A 24062-nucleotide genomic window follows, 5' to 3' on the forward strand; every position below is an offset into this window, starting at 1 on the left:
TGCAAAATGTAATCTAGTTGAGCGCATCTTCCCAACACCCTTTGGTTGACCAAACAGATAAGGAAATCTTTCCCCTGTCACCTTGTCACTTCTCTTTGTTGTTTCCTCCTCTTTTCAGAACCTGCTTCCCCTATAACTTGGAACTGGTTACAATTTCTTTTTCTAAGCTGCCTCCAACTACTCAGTTGACTTAATCACATGGTGTAAAATCACTTGCATTAGAGGAAGCCACATTTTTCTTGTTGTCTAGTAAAACTTAAAACTAGAAGTTGAACAAAAATTTACAGTAAGCTAAAGAAAGAGCTGGCATGTCTGAAAGTTGGTTTAGCACAATTTTTCAGATATTAGGTACAGTCTAACCTGTTTATATTTAACTGGAAGTTAATTTGGAAACTATATTATTGTTTCCTCGACGAAAATAAGAAAGTAAGAAAAAACCCAGCACTTCCCCTGTCACGAAAGTATAGCAAAGGTGAAAACCACCACCGTTTTCTCTACCAGCTGGCATTTACTGGAAGCAGAACATAGTAATCCCACCGTATTCCAACTACTTTTATTTAACTCTGTCTTCATAAACAATAAGTTGATTTCTTCCAGAACTTCCCTTTGGATTGTCTCAGACAGACTAAGTAGCTACCTTCCCCTCAGGAGACAGGTTTCATTAGATCTGAATAGCCACCAGCTTTGGATTTTCAGTCTTGATGGAGCTGTTTAAAAATGCTGGTGAACTACCTGACTGATCGATCCCAGAGAGCACGCAGGCATCTGCCCCCTTATTTGCACCATGCACCCCGACACAGAGCAAAAGGAATGCAAAACCAGATAAATAATCTTTACTCCGGTGCACTGAAAGCATGGCAACTTTTCAAAATGCCTGGGAAAAAACACATTTAATTTTTTTTAACATCCCCATGCTGATGTGATTCACAGCTATTGTTATTTGTTCCGCTACACAGCTTTCATGCAGATCATCAGCCAAATAAAGATCCAAATGATGAATTAAGTCCTTACAATGAATTTCTACCACTCTCAGTGACAGTTTTATTCTAGCCTGAGACAAACTACCTCTGAGTTCACAAAAATTTCTATCAGAGAAAGCTAATTAAGAAATATGGCATTTTAGAAAAAACATGTTACTAGTAATGCTTATGATAACCTATCATCTCCACATAGCAAATGCAGTACCTGAGCAGAAGATTTCCATGAAGCCATCTCTCAACCTTTTTCTTAATCCAACACTCAGACTCATCTTCATGTTTGCAAAACAAAACCACTTGTTCTTTTTTCCCCAAGACAGTTGAAAGCATGTCCATATCATCTACGGAATATTCTTCTAAATGAATAGCGTGAGGTATTCCCAATAGCAAGTCATTTTTCAAGAGGCAACAAACTTTATATAGAGAATAAATAAATTTATAAAATGAATACTTCATATCTGAAGAGAGAACTAATTGATATTACTAAGTACCTCCACCTGTCAGAGGATTTTATTAATAGCTTAGCTTTAAATAATCATTCTTAGGCAAAGATTTCTTATTTAATTTGCTCTATTTGGTCAGTGGCTAAGAATGATATAAACCAGTAAAATATCACATTAGGTGATGTCTGTTTCAAAAGTGTCACCTTTGTAGTGAAACATAACCGGAGCAGTATTAGAAAGGAGGCATATGCTGACACAAAACTATTTGCCATGAAAGCGGTAGGCAAAACACCATTCTAGTGTGAGTTTGGATTTAAACACATAAGCAAACCAGTAAGATTTTCCATGTTCTTACATTAAACTACACATTAAAAATAAGGCCACTGTTATAACAGTAGTTTTGGCAGTGTGCTTAGCTCTCACTGTGGGCCTGTCAGCTCTCAAAAGGTAACTTCTGCAAGATCAGAACTTTTCCATGATCAAGAATCATCTTCTAAGCATAGGAAATCCATGGGCAAAAATGCTACAAGTTTGCAACATAGATTTGTTTGTATTCAAATACAAGCACATCACAGCTTTGTTTTGGACAGAGAGATAGAGCTGACTGTGTGCTTAACTGACAATTACAGCTGAAATAAAGAGGCTGTTCAGTATCCATATGGCCTCTTTCAAAATAAAGATATTTGTTAATTCCATGAAAGGACGCTCTGAACTAATAATTTCATAGTTTTCATACATATTGGCCATTTTGAGAAAAGCTGAAGAAACCAGAATATTAGCAAAAATGGGCTAGTAGGAGTGAGGAAAAAAAAATGTTTTCATGTATTTTGGTCATATCATTAAGCACAAGTCTGAAAAAAGTATTGAGAGCACTGAGATACCAGGGCATGTGAGGGCAGTACAACAACTGGTACAGAACACAAATATTCATTTGTGCTTAACTGTCATGCAAGGTTTTTTTACTGTTTTTACACTGATGCAAATTAAAACTGGAATACTATTTGAAATAAAGATTTTCACTACTGCTTTGAGAGAAAATACTGTTAAAAACTTGCATTCTGAAAGTTTGCCACCGTTTAGAAAGTTGGTTTGGAGATTTTGGAGCTTCTGTTCCAAACTTCATGCATGACCAAACACCATCCTGCATACAGGTCACTTTTGGAAAGTTAACACTGAAACCTGCACATAAACAAGGAAAGAATTACCCTTTCTTTCCTTAAATGGAAGTAAGCAAATTATGTGAAAGCTAGACTATGGGTCTGTTCAGACATATCAGGCAGTTCCACTTTCCTCATCTGCTGACCCAAATTCCTACAGAGAAGAAAAAGTTAAATAAAGGCCAAATTTTTTGAAAAGCATTACAACCATTTTTGAGCATTTGGCAATTTTTATTGAGAATGTCTAAATACAACAACTGAAATAACAAATAACAATAACTGAAAGTGATGTGAGAGTATGTACATGAATGTGGATTAAAGCCAATACTTTTCTCTTCTCTGGTAGTGAGAGCTGTTTCATACTTTAAATACAACACCTCGAAATATACTTTAAAAAAATCACAGGAGATGAGGTTCAATGTGATCTCAAAGTATAACCTTTGTATGAAGTTCACAGAGGAATAAAGGTTAATTGTGTAACCTACAGAATTTTGTTAGCAACTAGTTCAACATAGAATGATCACAAATCTTACCAAGTCTACTTACTACCCTTCTACCTTCAGTTTTCTAGTGTAAACTATACATACATTTAAACTCCCTCTTAGCTCCTCAGAAACACTCTTTCACACTTCAAATTGTTGCAAGTTTTTTTGTGGGTTTGTGTTTGTTTGTTTTGCTTTTTTTTTTTTTTTAATAATGAACTAGTTACAAACAAGATCACCATTAACACCACCAGTAAGCCACAGTGGCCAATAAAATACAAGAAGGTGCTCAGATACTGCAGTATCAAAATTTTTCTAGGGAGAGTATGGACATGTGGATACATGTACCAGATAAACCTTCATGTCTGACACCTAGGAAAAAACCATGGGAATTCGGGCTAACTGAAGTAAACTGAAATGCTAATAAAAAGGAATTGCTCAGATTTTTTTTCTTAGTAACTGAAAAATAAGGAGCAATAAAACTGATTTGAGATCCATCTTACATAAAAAGAAATTGCTGGCAGTGTTTGGTATGCCTTGAATGCCAGATTTTACGACACACACTGAATCTTTTCTACAGAAAAAATTAGCATAAAAATGAATCAGCTGTCACAAAGACACCAATTATGGAAAGCTGTGTGCTCATGCGTGCATGCATGCACACACTGATCTCTACATTGTACTCTTTCCATAGCATTGGCTTGAATTTGACACATCAAAAATCAAAAGTAAGGTTTCTTTGTTATCAGCAGGCATTTTACATCTATTTTCAAACTAAAGCACAGTGGATAAATTAACCTCCTCATACTCAATCCAATGTTCAATTCTACGTAGGCTTCATCTAGATCTTCTACAGACAGCCAGAAAACCTGCCCCACAGAGACTTTTAGATGTACATTTGCACCATTACTCTTTCATTTTAGAACAACAGGGGATAAAATAATTCAGCAAGGCTTCAGTGCTCTAACTAATCAGATACCATAAAACTTTATTATAGGTTGGTCTCATTGTCTTCTCTTTTAATTGTATGTCAGCTTAATACTTGAGGCAAAAGCAAAAAAATTCTTTGTGCTGTGCCAGCACCTACTGTCCCCACAATTTGAGGAATTGGTACCCAAGAGATGTTGCAAGCTTCTCTACAGAATTTAGGTCAGGATTCACAAAATAATGAGCTCTAGTCAGATCACCCAAGTCTTGACCTCCTGCTTTAGCGAGTGTCCCACACCTTTTCTTTCCCAACATCACATATACTTAAGCTAACCTGTCTGAATATCTCTCTCTCACAATATGTGGATCCACTTATTAGAAAGTAGAGCTACGAAATACTGGCACAAGAGGCTTGCTGACACAGCTCAAGGTCACCTGCTTCACCAGGGGCAGTTCCTGATTTGGACCTCACCACTGACAGCAGAGACATGCATTAAGTTATATGTCACTAGTGAGTCAGACTAAACCATGTCTCTACTAGTCTTGTGCGGTGCCAGTCACCATGGTGGGCTTTGCCATCCTAAATAAGTCAGGTATGGTCTCCGTTCATTTTTCTGATCTTAGGGTAAAAAGCTTTGATTTTAAATTCAAGTGAATAGTTATTTAAGAGAGATAAAATTTATATGTCTTTTCTCCTACCTATTGAGCCAGGAGCATATGCAATGTGCATGCCTGGAGCAGTTGATTTGCTCTGAAAGCTGAGAAATTGGTAGCTGTTCAAATGCACTCCAAGGGCAGCCCCAGAGTCACAACAGAGCTGCTGAAAGCATCACCTTTCTGGTCTCAGCAGTCTCATTCACTGCACTGTAGCCTTTAAAATCGGACTGTTTATATTCAGAGCTTAGAGGCCTGGGACCGAATTCTGAGGATGACTGAATTTCACTGGTGAGCTACAGTTCTTAGGCTGACACCAAGGTATGATCTTTCAGTTTGTAGTTATTTGGCCTGCTTTCAAAAGTATCTCGTCTGCATTCAGTGAAGGGTGAGAGATTTGCCTCCCCATGGACCCTTAAAATACAGGTGTGTATGCATAACATTCTCCTTTGGCCAGCAACAAGGTCTTCCTTACCCTTTCCTTTCAGTTCAATGGCAATTCAATTCCCCCCCTTTTCAATCAAACAGCATATTCAGTGTCTACCCAAAGTCAGTGCCATATGCCAGACCTGAAACATTTAGTAGTTGTACTGTTCCTCTGTTACAAGGCAATGAGGTGGTCTCGGCTAAAGCACCTGGCCACAGTGATGGATGCTACTATATAGCACAATGCAGTCATGTTCACGTACAGCCTCTGACCTCCTGTTCTGCTGGGGCTGTTCCCAGTTCTGTGTACAGTTTCTTATGTGCACCTGCATTTTCTTCTGGGCAGAATGGTAATCTTTCTGGTACTGGTTGTATTGTAAAGAGTAAAAATACTTAAGAATAAATTGTAAGTCCTATCTTCAGAGTAACTTTTCCAACGTAGTAATAGGTCAACTTCTATTGTTTACCATCGGCCTACTAGCTACAATCAAATCAAAACAATTATCCTCTCTAGTCAAGGCACACATCATATCTGCAAAGTCAAATACTCAAAATTCAGTATCTCAAAACCAAGGATACCTTAATCTAAGCTCTTCAAAATAAGCATATCCTGAAAATGGCTTTGGTGACGTTAACGTACACAGTCTTCACCACTGCTGTTTCTTTATACATCTGAACCCTTTTTGATCTATCTTTTCCAGTCTGCCCCCATTCTCATATTTATCCCCATACCTCTGGCTCGTGTTCACTGCTGCACCCTCCTGAACTTCTTCAAGAAGGAAGACTCACAAATGTTCAGTATTGCATCCCTTCAACCTCTAGAAAATTGTTTGTTATTTTGGAGCACACTACAGTTTTTCAATGCTATTTCATTGACCAAGCACAGGCCAGTTTTCAAAGGTACGTTAAAACACATCTTTCTGACAAAAGGAAATCTGAGTTCCAAATTCTAATCATGGGGACAAAATACAAGTTATTCCAGAGATAGGGGTTTAGTTTGGTTTTGTTTTTTTTTTTTCTTAAACCCAAGCAAAATACTTTCCCTTGCTCTTTCTCTGATAAAAAGTGGAATTGGTGAAACTGTCCATAAAAATTCATCTGAGACTCTCACTAAGCCTGAAAAATTTCATCCTGAATTGTCAAAGCCTGACAGCTATAAATAACTCCAAGTAACACACTATCAGACAAAGGGCTTGGCAGCCATAACAACAGGCAGCCCTGGCTATAACTCAACCAATTTTTCATTAAGGGAGTTGAAATTTATTACAACACCTTGAAAGAAACAAAGCTGAAGGCCAGGAAGTGACCTCCCACACCTCCACTCCGCACACACTTCATGAGGGGAGGTGGAGAGAGAGGTGGAAAACAATCCTGTCACGAACTGGAGGGAGGGCCAAAAAAAATCCCTATGTCCTCCCTCTCCCTACAGCCACCCAGAAACAAGAGGAGGGAAAGCAGATCCCCTCGTGAGCCCATACATGCAGATCCATCTGAAAATTAATTTTGTGCCTGTTAGGGGCCAATGACAGGCATGTGCAACAGTGTGGAGCAGGACCAGGCAGCATGGCCTTCACAGCCTTAAATATGATTGTCTTCTGTCTTGCTATGGCAAGTCCCCTTCAAGCATCTGACCCGCAGGTCCTTACCCGAGCTGTTTGAATTGTCTCCCCATCACTGTAGTTGCCATGGGAGGTCTCGGACCTCACCCATACCCAGCTCCTGCTTCACAAGTCATCAAATCTCTGCTTAAGCAGCAAATGACACACAGTCTACAGGGTTTTAAATTATTAATGGCCGGGAGATGGCGGATAATTATTGTACTGTACAAAAGTACATGTTATGCAAAAGACAATGAGATTAGTTCCTGAAATGGGCTGGCAACACTAAGCCGGGACTTACGAGTAATCGCTTAGAAAGCAACAGGATTCTCAAGGTCCCCCCCTCCCATGCACAGCCCTCACTGTGGGGCTAGCAAAAGGCCACCCACCTCCACCACCACCACCGCACCCTCCCCAGGGCTCCCAGTCACCTGTTTGTCTGGGCTGACCTGCTTCAACCAGCAGGTCCATGTTGCCCTGCAGTGGTCAGCATAGAGCTGTAGCACACACAAACAGCATTTCCCGTGGGGTCCTTACACCTTACTGAGCAAAGAACATCTCCTCACCACTCCAGCACGTTCACTACACATCTCTGAATTCGAACAGCAGAGACCCAAGCTTTTGATGCTATGTGGTGCATAAGACCTTCAAGCTCCCAGAGGCTGCGTATGCAAAGGGAGCTGATGGAGCAGGAACATGTGCAGTTACTACAGTAGCACTATTAATATGACAACTTGCAAATCACCACAAGTTCCACATTTGAGCCTGAGACAGAAACAACACAGGCTGTTAGCTGTTGACATTTATTTCCAGCAGGAAATCCAGAGCACCTACCTCCTCGTGTCATCTCAGTCCCTCTCTGGAGGATGTTACCTTGAAAAGTTGATAAATGAACAAGAAAGGCATCTTCCTTGGACAAAATAAAGGCTGTGCAATATATGCTGTCATTGCATACTGACTGCAACTCTGGGTATAAAAATGCTTTTTTTGTTCTGACCAAATATTGAAATGCATTTCAGGATTAGCTCTCCAAAGCTGCTGGAGGCAATTTGAGTTTTCACAGAATCACAGAATGGTAGGGTTTGGAAGGGACCTCTGTGGGTCATTTAGTCCAAGCCCCCTGCCGAAGCAGGGTCACCTACAGCAGGCTGCACAGGACCGTGTCCAGGCAGGTCTTGAATATCTCCAGAGAAGGAGACTCCACAACCTCCCTGGGCAGCCTGTTCCAGTGCTCCGTCACCCTCAGAGGGAAGAAGTTCTTCCTCATGTTCAGACGGAACTTCCTGTGCTTCAGTTTGTGCCCATTGCCCCTTGTTCTGTCGCTGGGCACTACTGAAAAGAGCTTGGCCCCATCCTCCTGACACCCACCCTTCAGATATTTATAATCATATATTAGGTCCCCTCACAGCCTTGATGGGCTTTTAATGGGGTTGCAAAATTCAGGTCCTCTAGGCCCCTTTGAGAACTTCAGCGTTACAGTCGTTAAAAAGAAGCTGCAATAAATGAGAACCGAGCCTTAGCAAATTACACAGTAATTTAAACATTGTTCTTTGAATATTTAAAATTTGCACAATCTGAAAAAAACAAAGAGCAGTAAAACCACATAAATTATTTTTGAGAAACACAATAACTGTAGCCACACTCAAAACAAATTTCCATGAAAAGAAATATATTAATCAGAAAAAAAATACTCGTTTGTATTTTTATCTTCTTCCAGGAGGAGAAAACGAGCTATGCCGTATTTTTACCAGCAGGTGGCAACCCCAAACAGCCAGCAAAACACTGCAAAACGCATCAGGGACACACACTGCTTTTTCACAGGATCACGTTCAGAAAACAGGCACAGTGTGATGGCAGTGCACCTCCCTCGTGATTACGTTTACTGAAATACCACTTTTTCTTTTTTTTCCGTTTTCCTCCAAAAAACTAAAAACCACCCCACCCGCCCCTCCAAAACAATGAGAGCTAACAAACAGCTGGCTGGGTTTCTCAGTGAAATAAGGCTTCTGCGGTCACATCCTGTGTGTGTGCGTGTGCACATGTGTACACATCTGTTTGCACGTGGAAAGTTCTCTCTCAGTGATGTGACTACAAAATAAAAACAGCTGAACACAGAGCTCTGCAGGGGAAAAGCTGCAGAGCAAGCTCAGTTCATTGGAGACCTGAAAATCCACAGGATTGCGGCGGGTTCATTCAGGTCCGAGAGTCTTGAACACCCTACCTACATCTGTACTTCAGCAAACCTGGTTTTGGCTGTGCCCAGGACTGTTTGATGCTTCCTGGTCCTCAGCCTCCAGGACAGGAGAGGGTTATGATAACGCCCGACAACCACAGAGGCAAAACCATCACTCCCAAATCCATTTAATTCCAAAAGGTTGCCAGGACTCTAGAGAATCAATTTGTTCAAACAAACCAACCAACCAAACCCCTACAGTATAAAAAACTTACAGACTAAGAAAGATACAACGCCAGAGAAGTCAGTGGAAAGGAGCATTTTTATGGGTCTTGTTTGGCTTTAATCCTCTGGGTAGTGTTGGGTGGGTAATTCAGGGTGGAGGGAAGTATGTAAAGAAGCCTAGCTGTTAAAGTTCAAAGAGTCAAGAGGAGGAACAAAATTATGTTTGTGGCCAAAATGGGATTCATTTTCCATTTATTTCCAAGGCTGATTTATTTCACTTAATTTTAGAAATCTAAAGCATAGATGGAAGCAGCTGAGCCTGTCGCCTTAGACTCTCCTCATAATCAACAGTGAGAAAAAAGTACTTCAGGGCCCAATTACCTGACCCATTTTAGACTTTGAGTTTTTTTCCCCAGATGAGATGAATTGTAACCAAAAGTGCTTGTTTCTCCCTGTTGGCCATACAGCAGATCTAGAACAACCAGGTCAGACATAATAAGCTTATATATACCCTCTTGTTCAGTGAAACCTTCCCTCCCCTGGAGCTCTGTAGTGCCATGAACACTTATCTGCAACATTAGCATTGCCATTTCAGCAGCAGCCCAGCTACATGCCTATAAAATGTTTCTCCATCTCCTCAGAAAAACAAGCATCTTCAGATAAGGTCTGAAGAGGTGCAGTGTTGGAAGGAAGCATACGAAAACACCACCTGTATTTTTCAAGCAAGAACGTGTGAAGATAGCACTATTTTGGGGGACATGAACACAGCGTTTCAGGAAGTTACTCAAGGTATACCAGTGTACTGTTGGTCAACTCTCTCGGGCTACAACATGCCTGAAGTGGCCCTGGCCTGTTTTCCATAATTTCAGTCAGTCAGAGGCACTTCTTGCAAGTGGAGATTTCTCTCCTTTCCCAAGATTACTTGACATCTTTTGCATGAAGTCTTCGTAGTGCAGTAAGAGGTTATCTATACAAACACACAACGTATAGCACAATAGGCCCTGATACTTTCTTTGCCAACTTCCTTCATGAGTACTTTAAGTGCAAATACTCACTCATTGCTGTAACTTTTGAAGGGGTAATAGTGCAGGGGAATATGTCGTGCAACACAATTTCATGTAGTACAACACAATTTAATCTGTGCAATGGAAGCACCATCTGAGCAGAGGGAAAACGAGGATGAGGTGTCTAGGGAACCAACAGTCAGACTTCAGTTTATCAGACTATTGAAGAACCAGGACTGCCCTCGTTCAGAGATCACATGCGCTGAGGAATAAAATCTCACCACTCTTAAGCCCATTTTCCCCTCCAAACACCTTTATTGCTCCCATACACTGGTTTAAAATATGAATGATTACTGACAAACAGGAAAAGCTTGACGCTTTATATGGATTACCTAATTGCAATAAAAATTCAGTCTAATTGTGTGACCACCTGTTGAGAGAACAAGTTAACTCTGGTGAGAATCGCTATCTGTATAAGCCAAGAACAATAAATCAAGTTGACTACCTCAGTAAACCTGAGAGAATAAATCTCTAAGTATTTAATTTAATCCTTTGACAGAAGGGTCTCCTGAACATATCTGTGGTAAAAGTAGTGAAAGAACAACAAGACAAACTGGTTTTTCTCATGGGCTAAACTCTAAGCCTTTGACGATGTTCTGAATACAAAGGGTTCAGTCCTCCGAAGTCTCAAACAGCGTCAGCAGTCTCAAAGCTATATTTATTTGGCATCTTGCAGAACTAAGCTGTAATTGCTGTCAGAAGAGTGTATTGCTCATTGAGAAGAAAAGTATCTTCATTCATGATGTTTAGTTAATTATACTCACTTCTGTCTCATTCAGCATAAGCCAATAAACCTGTGGGAATAGTTTAATTCATCTCGATTAATCATACCACAATTACAACTCTTTGTCCATCCAGTTTTCAATACAGTATTTATTCTAATCACAGTAGCACCTACCAACATCATTTTAAGATGAGCTAAGCATTCTGTAAACACTTAATCCAAGTCAGTTCTAGCTCTAATGCAGTCAGGGACATTCACAGTCATTGTTATTGAGAACCTTGTCCATTGTGCAAAGCTCATCACTTCAAGGTAGAAGTTTCTGAGAACGACTTGCACATGTGGCTTATCCTTCCACCTAAGCAGTGTGTGTCTGTAAGTCCATCCCCAGTGCAGCTAACTTTGGCCAATTTTTGCTAGCTCTAACTTCTCCTTTAGGTTCATTTGGTGAATAGAACCTGTTACATGGTAGTTTTTTCCACATTTTCTGCCCAGAAACATATGAGGGAGAGGGCAATAAAAGATACTTCTGCTAGAGAGTTGTACATTTTTGACTTCTCTCTTTGAGAACCTTAGCAAGACTTTTAGCCATAACCAGTGGGACTTTCCAAACATCTGTAGCCAGATACAGTTCCGGCTCCCCATCAGACTTCTACACATACTGTCATTTCATGTGCTGCCACTGTGAATACTCATTTTGTGAGGAGAGTGCTTAAGGAATCAAATGCTTTAGAACTAGTAAGTGTCAGCGAACCGTCCAAAAGATTTCTCATATTGAAGGGTCAAGGGCAAGGAGAGAGTGGTATTTTGCATAGTGTACAATTTTTCACTTTCTAAAAGCAGTAGGACAGCTGCTACAAACATGAATAAGCACTGGTCAGCACTGATTGTTCTGCAGACCCGTGGCAGAAAGAGAACTTCAAATACTGAATAAAACTTAACTATGGCCAAAAAGGGGGCATTAAATCACTACAGTGATCACTATATCATTATAGCAGTGCTCCCAGACTTACAGACTGTGCAAGCAACTTGTAGCGAAAAGCCACTCCAACCCAGGTGTCGCATAAGAGAGCATGTGTGTGCATGTTCAACTCAGACTTCAGCAGTTGCAGTGCCATATTGCTATACTCTTGCTGAATCAATGTCTTAAAAGTCTATGCTATGTTCAAGACAACTGGATACTGTTATAGATTAATTTACCAGACTAAGCTCTCCACACCTCCATTGTCCCACTCCTGTAAACCTCCTGCACCAAAAGGGAGTAAAGATTAATGTGGGCTAACTTGAGGGGAAAAAGTCCAAGAATTTCCTTTCTGACCCTTTCTTTAAAGGAATTGGCACATTCTCACACCAGTTCTGAACCATCTTCTGATCACACAGACTTTCTCTCAATTGCTTCCACCACACACACTTGTTTAACTAGCTGAATTGCAAATGTCCTGCTATCTTTCATCTGGAAAAAAAAGAGCTGTTTTGGTCAGTCATGACTTTTGTGGTAAGAAGCGAAGGAGGATTTGGCAAATAAATGGAAACCTCTGTACTATTAACAGATCTGTTTTCCATCTCTTGATGCATCCCTGCACCTGGCTGCCTGTGGCACAGAAGTGATAGTGACAGAGTATCTGAGCACAGATATGACACTGGTATAACAGAATACACAAAGCATAGTTTTAAAGCAATGAGCAGCAATTTTACTGCTTGATTCATATCACAGTGCCTGGAACCCAGAAGTATAAATCCTCACTGTTATGAGTTAGAAATACACTGTCAGAAAAAAAAGATGTTTCACATTGAATTAAGAAGACAGCTAATCATTTGGGGAGAATCCCAAAGTTATTTTAAGGGGATGCCAACAAACCATGGCCATTGGTTCCCTCCCAGTTTGGAGATTTTAGAAATATATTTCTGAGTTCTCCGACATGCCTAATTTTGCCTTCCCTAAAACAACAGCTTTGAAAACTGAAGTTAAGATATAACAACCACTCAGATTTTGTCACCAATATTTCTCAAAGTCCTTTTTCCTAACGTAAGTGCTGCCTGTTGGGTTTCAGAACCTACAGTAACCTAGACGTTTTTTTAAAATGAGACCCTTGAGGCACAAGTTACACAGAATGACACAGTGAATACTGAAAAATCCCTGCTTGGGGCTGAGCAAGGACCTTCTCCATACTCTCCCCTCAATTTGCCAGGATGTCCTTGGCAAGGAGCTGCTTCATTGCAGTAGCCCCAACAAAGTCTTATGGAGTAAACATCAGGGAGCAGAGCACGGGGCTTATCTCGTGCCTGATCTGAGTTTCCCTCTCAGCCACCGTGGTCAAACAATGCACCCTCAACGTTTTTCAAATACAGCTTTAAGAAAGTGAGAAGTCCAGCTCAAGCAGCACCAAACAACTACAGTCTCTCCAGAAAAACAAGTCATTTCTTGTACAAGACAAATGAAGTCTGGCTTCCCACAGATTACCTGCTCATGTGTGATGCTTTTCCTGCAACTGTAGCATTTTTTATTCCCCTCCCTTGATTCTCCAACATCTAACACCAAAAGAGCTCGTTCTGCAGCTTTATTTTACTCAACTGAATTAATATTTTAAAGAAATCTTATGCTTTCGAAGACTGCCAGCCTCCTGTCAAACTGGACTGAAATTGGCCAATGAGCACAAGAACTACTGAAAGAGCAGGACTGCAAATTCTCATTTCTTTACGAATCCCAGCTACTAGACACACTTTAAAAAGCATTTTTCCATTTTTTAATGCCAGAATACTAGACATTAAATCACCTAAGACTATTCAAACATGAATTAGCCTGACAGATTGCAGGTCAGTTCTTAGCTTCTTATGCAACCTACAAGTAGTCCTTTAACTCTCCTTACTTGATCAAAATTAATAATCTTTCATTTCTTTCTTGTCCATTAGATTTGCAGACTTTACAAGGCAGTAACTTTTCCACCTTCATAAATAATGCCTGTATCAATAAAAATCCAGGTTAATTTGCAAGCCTTTTGTCACACCTGTAATACAAATAAGAAGCCATAACAAGCATCACTGGTCTGAGGTAGAATTTCACAGGCATTGCAACATTCATTAACTGCTAGAGCTGGATTATTCTTTTCTGATGTGACTTTTTTTAACCACAATAACTTATTCTTGAGCGAATCTCTTATACACAAAATTCTGTGGGCTTGCTTTGTTACGAGAGAAATGGCAACCTAAAATTCCTGGTGTTCACTAGAGTTCAGTGTCAAAAAAATAACATCAAACCCTAGAATTCTAAGAAGAGCATGGCTCTCAAGTTCATAAGCCTCAAATGACTTTGGAAAAAGGTTGTCATTTTGTGAATTATACAAGTAGAAGGAATTTTAAGGAAAAAGCAAAAAACATTCTCCTTCCAAAATGACACTGTAATCAGAGAGAGAGAAAAAAAAAGAAAAAGAGTAATTACCAGTTACTAACTATTCTCTCGTGGCCAACTCTAGTTTGTAAACAGAGCTGAAAAAAACAAATAAAGGTTTGGTTTCATGTATGCAGTGGGAAAATTAGGAGTATGGTACAGCTCTCCCTACATCTACTATGATATTCAGGAAACAGCCTCCTTGGGTTTCCCAGAATATGAGCTGAAAGACGAAGCTGAAGTAAAGGTTGGGAAGACAAATCTGAGAATCACAGACCTTTAGCTATGAAATTCTAGAAATTCAACAGGAGATGCCCAAAGGCATTGTACTGACAGGCAAGGGCCAGCCCTGGCGCAGGACCATTTGGGGATGCTGACTCCTGGCTCCTCTCATCCTCTGCAGATTTTGAAGTTAGAGGGCCGAGGGGAGAGATTTCAGCAACTGAATTCCTTCTCTGCCTAAGAATAACCAGCACTTTAAAGATGCTCTTCAGTCTAGGCAGCCATGCAAAATACCCACACTTAATCCTAGTAATATAATGAAGATTTTAATTTTCATCTGAGTTCTTCAGAAGCAGACAAAGCCACTCAGGGCCTGACCCAGAGCTTGAGAAGTCAGTGGGGCCCCAATTTGTAAGCCAGGGATACAAAAATTGAGTGTCAGAGGATGGGGAGTCTTTACAAAGACAATTATAAAGAGAATCAGGTCTGCAGTAAAGTATCTGAACAGAGAGTTGGCAGGGTGGGAGTGGCAGGAAGTAGTACCCTTAATAATGAAGGCATTTCCTCCATAACATGGACAGATTTATGCTGAACTTCATATTGAACTTTCCTTCTGTCCATTCTTAAATACACTTTTTTGTGTAAGCTATTTTTTAGGCCATCAGACCAAATTAGTTTGTGGGTCATGTTGACTGTTAATATGTCTAAAACTCACCAAGGTATGTTGAAGATATAGATACCTGCTGAAAGGATGTGATGGTCACAGGGAAACGATTAGTCCTCTTATATCTTACCAGGCAGAACTGAAAACAGAATTTATGTACTGTAAAAAAATCATAAGTAAGAGACAACAAACCTGTGATCACCTCAACTGGTTTTGCATTTACCTTCTTTATTCCATAGTATTTTTCTTACGCATGACCACATCCATATTAATACAGTCTGTCTTCCTGCCACTGATACTTTATTTGATGCTCAGTTATTGATTTAGATATTTGTCCATCTAGAAAGACATTAAAAAAGAGAAACCTCTATACTTCAAGCAGCTATTCTTAGTGGCCTAATCAGTCTAAGCTTCAATATGTCAAAATCTGTAAGTCTGAATATATTTTAGTCTATTCCACCTCAGCTAGACAATGACACAAAGACATTTCATACAAATTTAAAATAACTCATAATTTACCTATTCTGTTCCAGAATGCAAAACATAGGAGCAGCAGTGGTTGACTCTTCAAAATCAGAAATTGTAAGTGTACGTAAGAACTTTCTAAGCTTCTGCTCCTTGGACTATTCATCCAGCTGGCTATCTTTATGATCTTAAAGAGCATAACTGGCTGAAAGAGCTGTTTTTTCCAGGCAAGGCTGATCACTTTTCTTTTTACTGGAGGGCTACTACATGCAAGATAGATTGTGACTTCCAGTTATGGAGCAGGGAAGCATTACACACTGCTAGTCACAGAAGAGAACAATCACTAGAGCACAGATACAAGGAAATTCACGGCTTTCCAGGGTTTTAACAAAGACGACCACCTATCCTACTTTTACCATACTGATCCTCAGGTTTCCACTGCTAGGGTTTTCCCCTGATTTGAAACCTACTGAACTTTGGCTACTCCCTTTGAGTCTTTCCCCAAGAGATCTGTTTCGCACTAAAAACAGATATTCAACAAAAATGACTCTCCTGGAAATTCATTGATGTGCTTATAGTTTGAAAAATACTACAGTAAAGGTGCATATTGTAGTAGCAACACCAGGGAATGAGTATCTGAAGCCCTAGGAACACTTTCTAAATCTTAATGATTTAGCAAAGTGACCTTCTCTTGAAGAAGAATATAATCAAAATTCCAAGGAGCTGCATCAGTATTTAGAACATTTTAAAGAAAAAGAGAGAAAGAAAAGAAATACTCTAAACAACAAATAACCAGGTTTGCGAATCAGGAATTTAATTACAAAACAATGCTTACTCCTTATGGATCAAAGGCTGCCTATGACATTGGGGAATGCCCACGAGGATGTACAGAACAGTGCACGTATGTTCTAGTAGATATCTCAGCCTATGCACAAGACACCTCAGCTGCTGCAGCAAATCCACTAGTTGTGCAGGGAACGAGCTGTTCATTACCCACTGGCCAAGAAATCAGCACTCATGGCACACTAACAGATATGGTCAGCCAAATATCTCCCTCTATTTCTCTCCAGTTTTGAAAATCGGGCCAAAATTTTGTGCTGCTGCTCTGCATGGTAAAACAGGGAGTGGGCTCCAGCCCAGTGTATTAAATTGTTTTTCAGCCCATAGTTCATGGACTGCTGGTGGCTCATAAAACAACATGAGGTGATGTGTGAAATATCTGCTAAATAAATCCCTGCTTCAAAAACACATTCTCATACATAGAAACAAAGAAAAAAGAAAAACCAAGGACAAACACACATAAGAGAATATTCAAATTTCCACTTAATTTTTTTTTGATTTTTAGTTAAAAGCAAACATTGTGGCAAAACTGCAAAAACAGGTGGTTTCTAGAAGGTAAGCTAGTCTCTAGCTTAAAAACAAAACAAAACAAAAACCCCCCAAAACAAGCATGAAGTACAAGACACAGTGTTGCCCTTAAAGGTTGTCTTGTAGGCCCTTGAACTTCAGGTCTGTCAAGTCTCAGACAAACTGTTTGCTCTTCAGCAAAACAGTAAAGGAAACCTTCTACAATTAACCTTCTCTTCAATTTTGCATTACCCTGCACTACTCCGCTCACATTTCCCTGTTTGCGACAAGCAGAAATACAGCCTTAGCTCTTGCAAAACTGCCATTGAAACCCACAGATGCTATTCTCTGCGAGTTTAGAATCTGGACTTTAGAAAATTAATTCTTGTATAATGCAAAAATATGAACTGAACATTGATTGAAACTGACAGATTGTTTTTCTCCCTCAGCTTAATCCCTAAAAGACCAAGTTGTTCCAATTCATTTTGTAGTTTCAGGTTCCTCCAAAAGTTTCAGGTTCCTCCAAAAGTTTCAGGTTCCTAAGCAGCATCCAGTGCCTTTAGCAGAGGGAGGGCACATGGATTAATGCCTACACAGGTGGGTTTTAGAACATTACTTGTACTCTATGGAAGGGATTTTGGCCATGCATCTGTCCTTCAGTTGCTCCTTGTCTGAAAGGAGACATTTGTACTTGATCAGCTTTAAGATCCTTGGACAGAGCACCATTTGAAAGCAAGGAGTTACTATTTTCATTTAAAAAAAAGAAAAAGAAAAAAGTTTAATTTCATCATTGATTTTTGGTTGGACACTTGCCTATTCCTAGCTTATTTTAAAAATTTATATTTAATTATTGTTTATAAGCAAACAACATATGACTAACACAGGGAAAAACACTGTAGAAAACTCATGGATGAGATCCCTCGGTGCTACTGAAACCCACAGAATGAGGAAAAACTAACACGAGATGAACTCTGAAAATGTTTTTAGGATAGTGCCAAAGTACCCCTCCTCCTTCTCTCCCTCAACACACAGAACTCAAAGCACAAGTCAACAGGAGCATCTGTTCTTTACACTCCAGAAACTGAAATCTGTTCCCGAAAAAGCTAAAGGTACTTTAACTGTAAAAAATTTTTTTTCAGTTACTTACAAAGTAACAGAAGAGAGGAGTGAGTTATGTCTTGAGTGACAGAATTAAATCATACGAGACATAAATATCAGGTTATATATTCAAAAACATCAGAAAGGTTGAAATGGTAATTTCAAAAACCACTGCATTCATGGAAGAGTTTTCATGGAGCAGCATAAGACTGGGCTTTGAAATTCTTCAAATCCTCTAGGTCTATACGAATATGAAGCTACAAGGGCAGCAGCAGGTCCTCTCTAAGAAGAAGTCGCCTTCAAAATGCCTCTCCATGTGCGTCTTGGGAGCTTAGCTGCTGCTGTTTTCCTTTTCTAGGCTTCTGCTCATCACCACGGTGAGAAGGCAGCACGTGGAAGAGACAAATGCAACCCGCACTTAGCATTTTGTTTCAAAGTTGCTATAGTTTCATACCACTAGAAGACAACAAAAATGTGGGGTTTTTTTTCCACTTGTATTCTGTCCATGCCCCTCCTCCGTGGCAATACAGTGGAGCAGTTGACTTTCTGACACAGAAGCCTGTCTTTGAAATAATCAATCACATCATGCTCTGAGGACCAGCATTACTTTAGCATTATTACCTTGACTTCTTTGTTCCTTATTTTCATGAAAGTGCTGTTCTAGCACTTCACTTGTTCCTTTCAAGGGAGCTGTCTTAACTTCAGTACAGCAAATTTCCCTTTCCACAAGCCTACAGGTCTACAAGTCTGTCTGCATTTTCTGTTTTTACAGATAAAATGCTTTTTCCTGTACCTCAGAACATAAGCAATGATGGGGAAACAAAGCAAAGTGTTTAACAGATTTACTACCTTCACTGTTATGCATGTTCACTTTCCTAAATATTACACTTCAACACTGCAACGATTTCCTTTTGAAAGAATGTCATTCAAATACATATATATTGGGGAAGATGCATAGAAAATGTTAGGTGAATAATTCTTCTAGCTGTGTTTTTTTTTTCTTCAGTGGAAACTTACATCTGATGTATTTTCTTTATTTTCCAAAACTCTTAATATTTGTAAAAGAAAAAAGTGTGGTGGGGTTTTTTGGTGTGTTGGGGTTTTTTTTAGTCTTTATCTTGTTAAAAAATGGATATATCAAGATAGAAGACACTATAATATTGACCATGCCTACAGCTTTCAAAGTGCCAGGTTCTGTGCATGATGAGTGCTAAGTTTGTTTAGCACTATATTAGTTGCCTTCTTTTGCCAGGTCATGTCCTAACAGAACATCCTCTGTAAGCAGAAATAATCCTGCAGAGAAGTTTGTAACAGTTAATGCCAGAAAATAAATATGCAAATTAACTTGTCATTCTCTTTAAATTAAGAAAACTATACTATACAGCCTTAGAATTAATCCTAATTAATTAATACCAGCAACTGAAATTATGACCAGCTTCAGCGACAGGTATCTGTCTGCAATATTCTTCTGTGTGAGACGTAATAAAATGAAAAAAAATGTAATAAATACAGTGACCTTCTCCATTTGGAAATTTTGGAACTACAGATTTGAAAAATACAGTTTATCATTCTCTTAGAGGAAGAATGCAAGACTTGGTCTTTCACTGCTTTCTTGAAAAGCAGATTACCCTTACCGGCTTCCCTCTCCCATTGAGGGATTGTGCCCAACGGGTTACTAAGCCCCATTTAGGCAGGGAAACCCCTAGCCCTTGGCTTTCTCCTCTTAGTCCTCTATCAGCTTCCAGGAAAACATGAGGTCAGCCCAGGGCTGCCCATCAGACAGGTGACTCCAGCAACACAGATGGTTCTCCAGCTACTTTAAAGTAGCATTTCAGGAAGAGAGCACACATATCTATACCATTTTTGTCACATTAGCAAGAGGAATAAGTGGTGGTGGCATCTTAGAGGACTGGATTCTCATTTAATTCTCTAGTAAAGCCATTCTCATCACATTGCTGGGCATTTCAGGTGAATAAACAGTAATTATTTACAGTTACATTCTGTTTCTACAATTCTGGCTTGTGGTAAAGGCATCTTTACACTTGGAGCATCTTTTTTCTACACTTGTCCACTGTTGGGCAGAAGTACCACATTCCAAACACATGAGCAATTCCTCAAGATGAAAACTGTGTTTTACTGATGCCTAAATGTGCCTACCGCTCAAGAGGAAAAACACCTCTTATTAATCATAGTGCAGGCTCCTCTGTAATGGATCAGAATTCACACATAAGAGGTTATTTTGTAAAAAAAGATATTAGTTCAAAATGCTGAACACAGAAATATAACAAAAGTCTTCCACTTGTACTTCATAACAATACTATACTTTTTGTTTAAGTCAGCTGTACTGAATCATGAAGTAATACAGAATTCAAGAGTACGTAAAGTACAACAGATCAAGCTTTCCAGCCCATGAAGAGGACTTCTTTACCTGAAACATCTAATGTCTTTGCAAGATGCTTAGTTGCTTTTTTCTTCCACATTTTTACCCAGCCTTTCAAGCGAATTATTTGTCAAAGCCATTTTCAGACAAAGATTTCATCCCGTGATGATAGAAAAGGTACATACTGTCCTCTAATTCCTATTGCACTAGTTCTTTGGCTTGGTATCCTGCACTTGTACCAGGAACTTAATTCCAAGCACAAGCAGTATCATCAGTGATGAAAGACCATACATCCACCTAAGAAGTCCCCTTCTGAGAAGAGTTGGTTTTATATAGGGTGGCATGAAATTCAGGTACCTATACTGCCAATGCACACTGTCTTACAATGGTATCTTAGTGCCAGAAAGTATACAAGTTTTCCCATAAAAAAAAAAAAACACAACACCACACACTAACCCAAACACAACACCCACACCAAAATCATATTTCTGTTTGTCCTGTAGCACTGAGTAGTACGAGATGACTAAATGCTTTGTTAAAGAGTACTTATTCTTTTGTACTGAAGAGTATTGCCTTTCAAATACAATGAAGTCTCCTCTTCATGCTATACAACAGGAAAAAAGGGGAGTTGTTGAATAACCCTCTCGAATTTCGACTGCTTCAATCAAGGTATACCTCACCACTTTCCCTTTCTAGTCCAAAAATGCTGTATCTGTCTTTTGCAAACGTGCTTGTCAAAGTCTCTGCTTCTCACTCTTCTACAATAGATAGCACTTACCAAAAAAGTACTATCATGCCCTACTGAAACCTGGAATCCAAACTGCAGCAAGTATAGTGAATTGATTGCATTAGTCAATACATGACAAGTGATATCTGTTGCCTGTACTGTTAATATTCAGCTGCTTGGACAGAAACAACTTTGTTCATATTGTGGTTATTACTTTTTGTAGACACATCTACATATTTTACTTGCCTCCTAGAAACCAAACTCATGGTGGTTTTCCATTTCCGGCAAACTCTTTATGTCTAGATAAACTGAGGCTGTCTTCTGTTCGTTGTATATCATGCCTGTAAGCGACAGATGCTCAGGATGGAGGCATGTCAAAACAGAAACTTGTCCATTACCTGCCTTTCACCACCTGTAGTCTCAAAGCCTGCACTGAAGCAGGTTTGCTGCCTACTCTGAGATGGCAGCACATGTTCTCCTTAGCCCAGTCATCAATAGAAACAACCCACAAACACACCTTCCTAGCCCTCTCAAGACATTTTTAATAAGGCTGGACAAAGCATTTCACTTCAGATCTGTTCATGACTAGTAAGTTGCAGCAGTAACAGGACAGAGCTGTTGTGGACTTGGTAAGTCAGAGCTCTTCAGACAAACAGCTACCAATCACTGCCTTTTGGGTTATACAGGAAACTGTTAGCAAAGACAGCTAGAAAGGGCTATTTTTAAACTCCTGCCAGGACAAATAGATGCAAAAAAGACTGATAAGTCAAGTAGCACTAATATCATTGTCTCAACTCTTTCTATGGTCATTAGGACACCTACCAACTCTATGGATGGAACGGAGATTGTCAGCAGCTGACAGAGTGTGAATTCATTACTGTAAGAAGCAGGAAACCATAACATTCATTAGCTCACTGAGATTTCACCAAGTAAAGGTCAGGTGTCATGACCAAGGTCAGAATGGGAAGTCATCTACAGACTCCCATTTGACTGGTAAAATGATAACCATGACCTTAAGCAGGTTATTTCTTTAGAGGCGACAGGTTAAACTAAATGCACTTTAGATGTGGAAATGAGAAATTAAGTTAGCTGAAGACTTGAAAATCAGTTATACTTAGATAGCAGTGTGTTTTGAGAAGTAGCAAACTGAACATGCTGCTTTTATGGCTGTTAATTTTTTCCTTAACTGCATACCTAGACTGTAGGTCTGCAAAATGGTCCTCAAAAGAAGGCATAAATCACAGCTTATGTCCCTCTGGATGTTACTGTAAACAACACCTGCAGCAGGCAGGGACTGTCTCATAACCATTCTGTTCATTACATTAGCAAGGTCATCCACGTGACTGTTTCCTGCCCTGCTTTCATGGTGAAATTGAATTCAGCTATTCACTATTTAGCTAAATCAAAGGTGGAAATATTACAAGTAATCCTAAAGGAAGATACACACACTGCTTTAAATTACCCAAATTCATAGCAATTACTAGCCAGTTAATCCATACTTTGCTGAGTATGTAAACTATGCATAATGCACATCTCTTATTTCGATCTTCTTTCCACACTTCTTGAAACTGTTACTAGAAACACGCTGATTTTTGAAAAGTAACAATTTTCTTTTACTTCTAAGCAGTAAATGCAATGTAACACAACACAACATTGCCCAATCGCTTGCTCCTCGTGCAGGATTAAGAACAGTTACTTATCTGTTCTGTGGGAAACCCAAACAAACCTTAGCAAATTTTTTTTTTTTCTGAATTTTTTTGGTAGAGCTAAGAGTCAGAATTTTATCCCATTGAGTTTGGGAGAGGAAGTTTGTCTAAATAGCACAATTCACTGGACCAAGTGGAAGTCCAGGTCCCCCATGCTACCGTTCCCATACAGCATGGGACAATAAATCAGATCTACACATCTAGCAATAGGCAGATATTGTTTAAAGCCAAACTGTCCCTCTTTGAATGTAGGTTCAGATTCTGTATAAAAATATATATACTGTTAACAGTTCATTGGTGTAGGTCATTTCATAGTATGATAAAAGAAGTCAAAGCTCTTGTAGAATTTGTGCCTAAAATTGGCAGAAAAATCTCCCCCATCCCTAAACATACCTTGGTCTACAGAACTATAGCATGCCTAAGACAGCAGCGCAAAATCAAAACAATGCAGACCATTTCTCTTAGAACATTTTTTCATTTTACTTCTGTTCATTTACTAGGGATATTTAAACCTTTCAAAAAGCATGCTTCTACAAAATTTTCAAAACCCTATTTTGTAATAGAAAAATAAACTTTACATGTGGGCTCCTTGATAAGTTGCACAACATTCTGATTACTCTTGTTTTGTTTTCATTACTGCTTCTATTTATACTGCAAGCCACCAACAGTGAAAATTATTAATTACATATTTGATTATAAAATTCAGAATTGGCATCTGCTCAGGCTAATTTTTTTGACCCAAATTCAAGCATACAAGCTGACCATTTATTTGTGTATTCAGAATAGCAACAAAAAAAAGGCAGAAAAAACCGCCTTCACACCCCCCTGCCCTTGAATTCTGAAATGATCACCAAGCAATCAACCCAGATTCTAGCAATAAATGATTCATGTGTGCCACATTCCCTGTCACTACAAAACGAGCAGTTGAAATGAGCACCATACAAAGAATTTTCCCAGACTGATGACTTTTTTTTAGCCTGGGTTTTCTTGAGAATCAAAGGTAATATCATACCTAAAGTTTATTTTGTAATATTATGTAAAGCCCTGAACATTAACATTGGAACTCCGGATTTCTCATGTGATCTACATCATTGTAGATACAATCCAAACTACTGAAAACAAAATCAAAACCTCTACACGTTTCCAGGACAACTAAAATTCTTCAAAAAGAGACTGTTGGCCTTGCTAACAACAATTTCTGCTAATTTAAGTGTTCTGCAA

The sequence above is a fragment of the Opisthocomus hoazin genome, chromosome 1 (genome assembly GCF_030867145.1).
Source record: "Opisthocomus hoazin isolate bOpiHoa1 chromosome 1, bOpiHoa1.hap1, whole genome shotgun sequence".
Classification (NCBI taxonomy): domain Eukaryota; kingdom Metazoa; phylum Chordata; class Aves; order Opisthocomiformes; family Opisthocomidae; genus Opisthocomus; species Opisthocomus hoazin.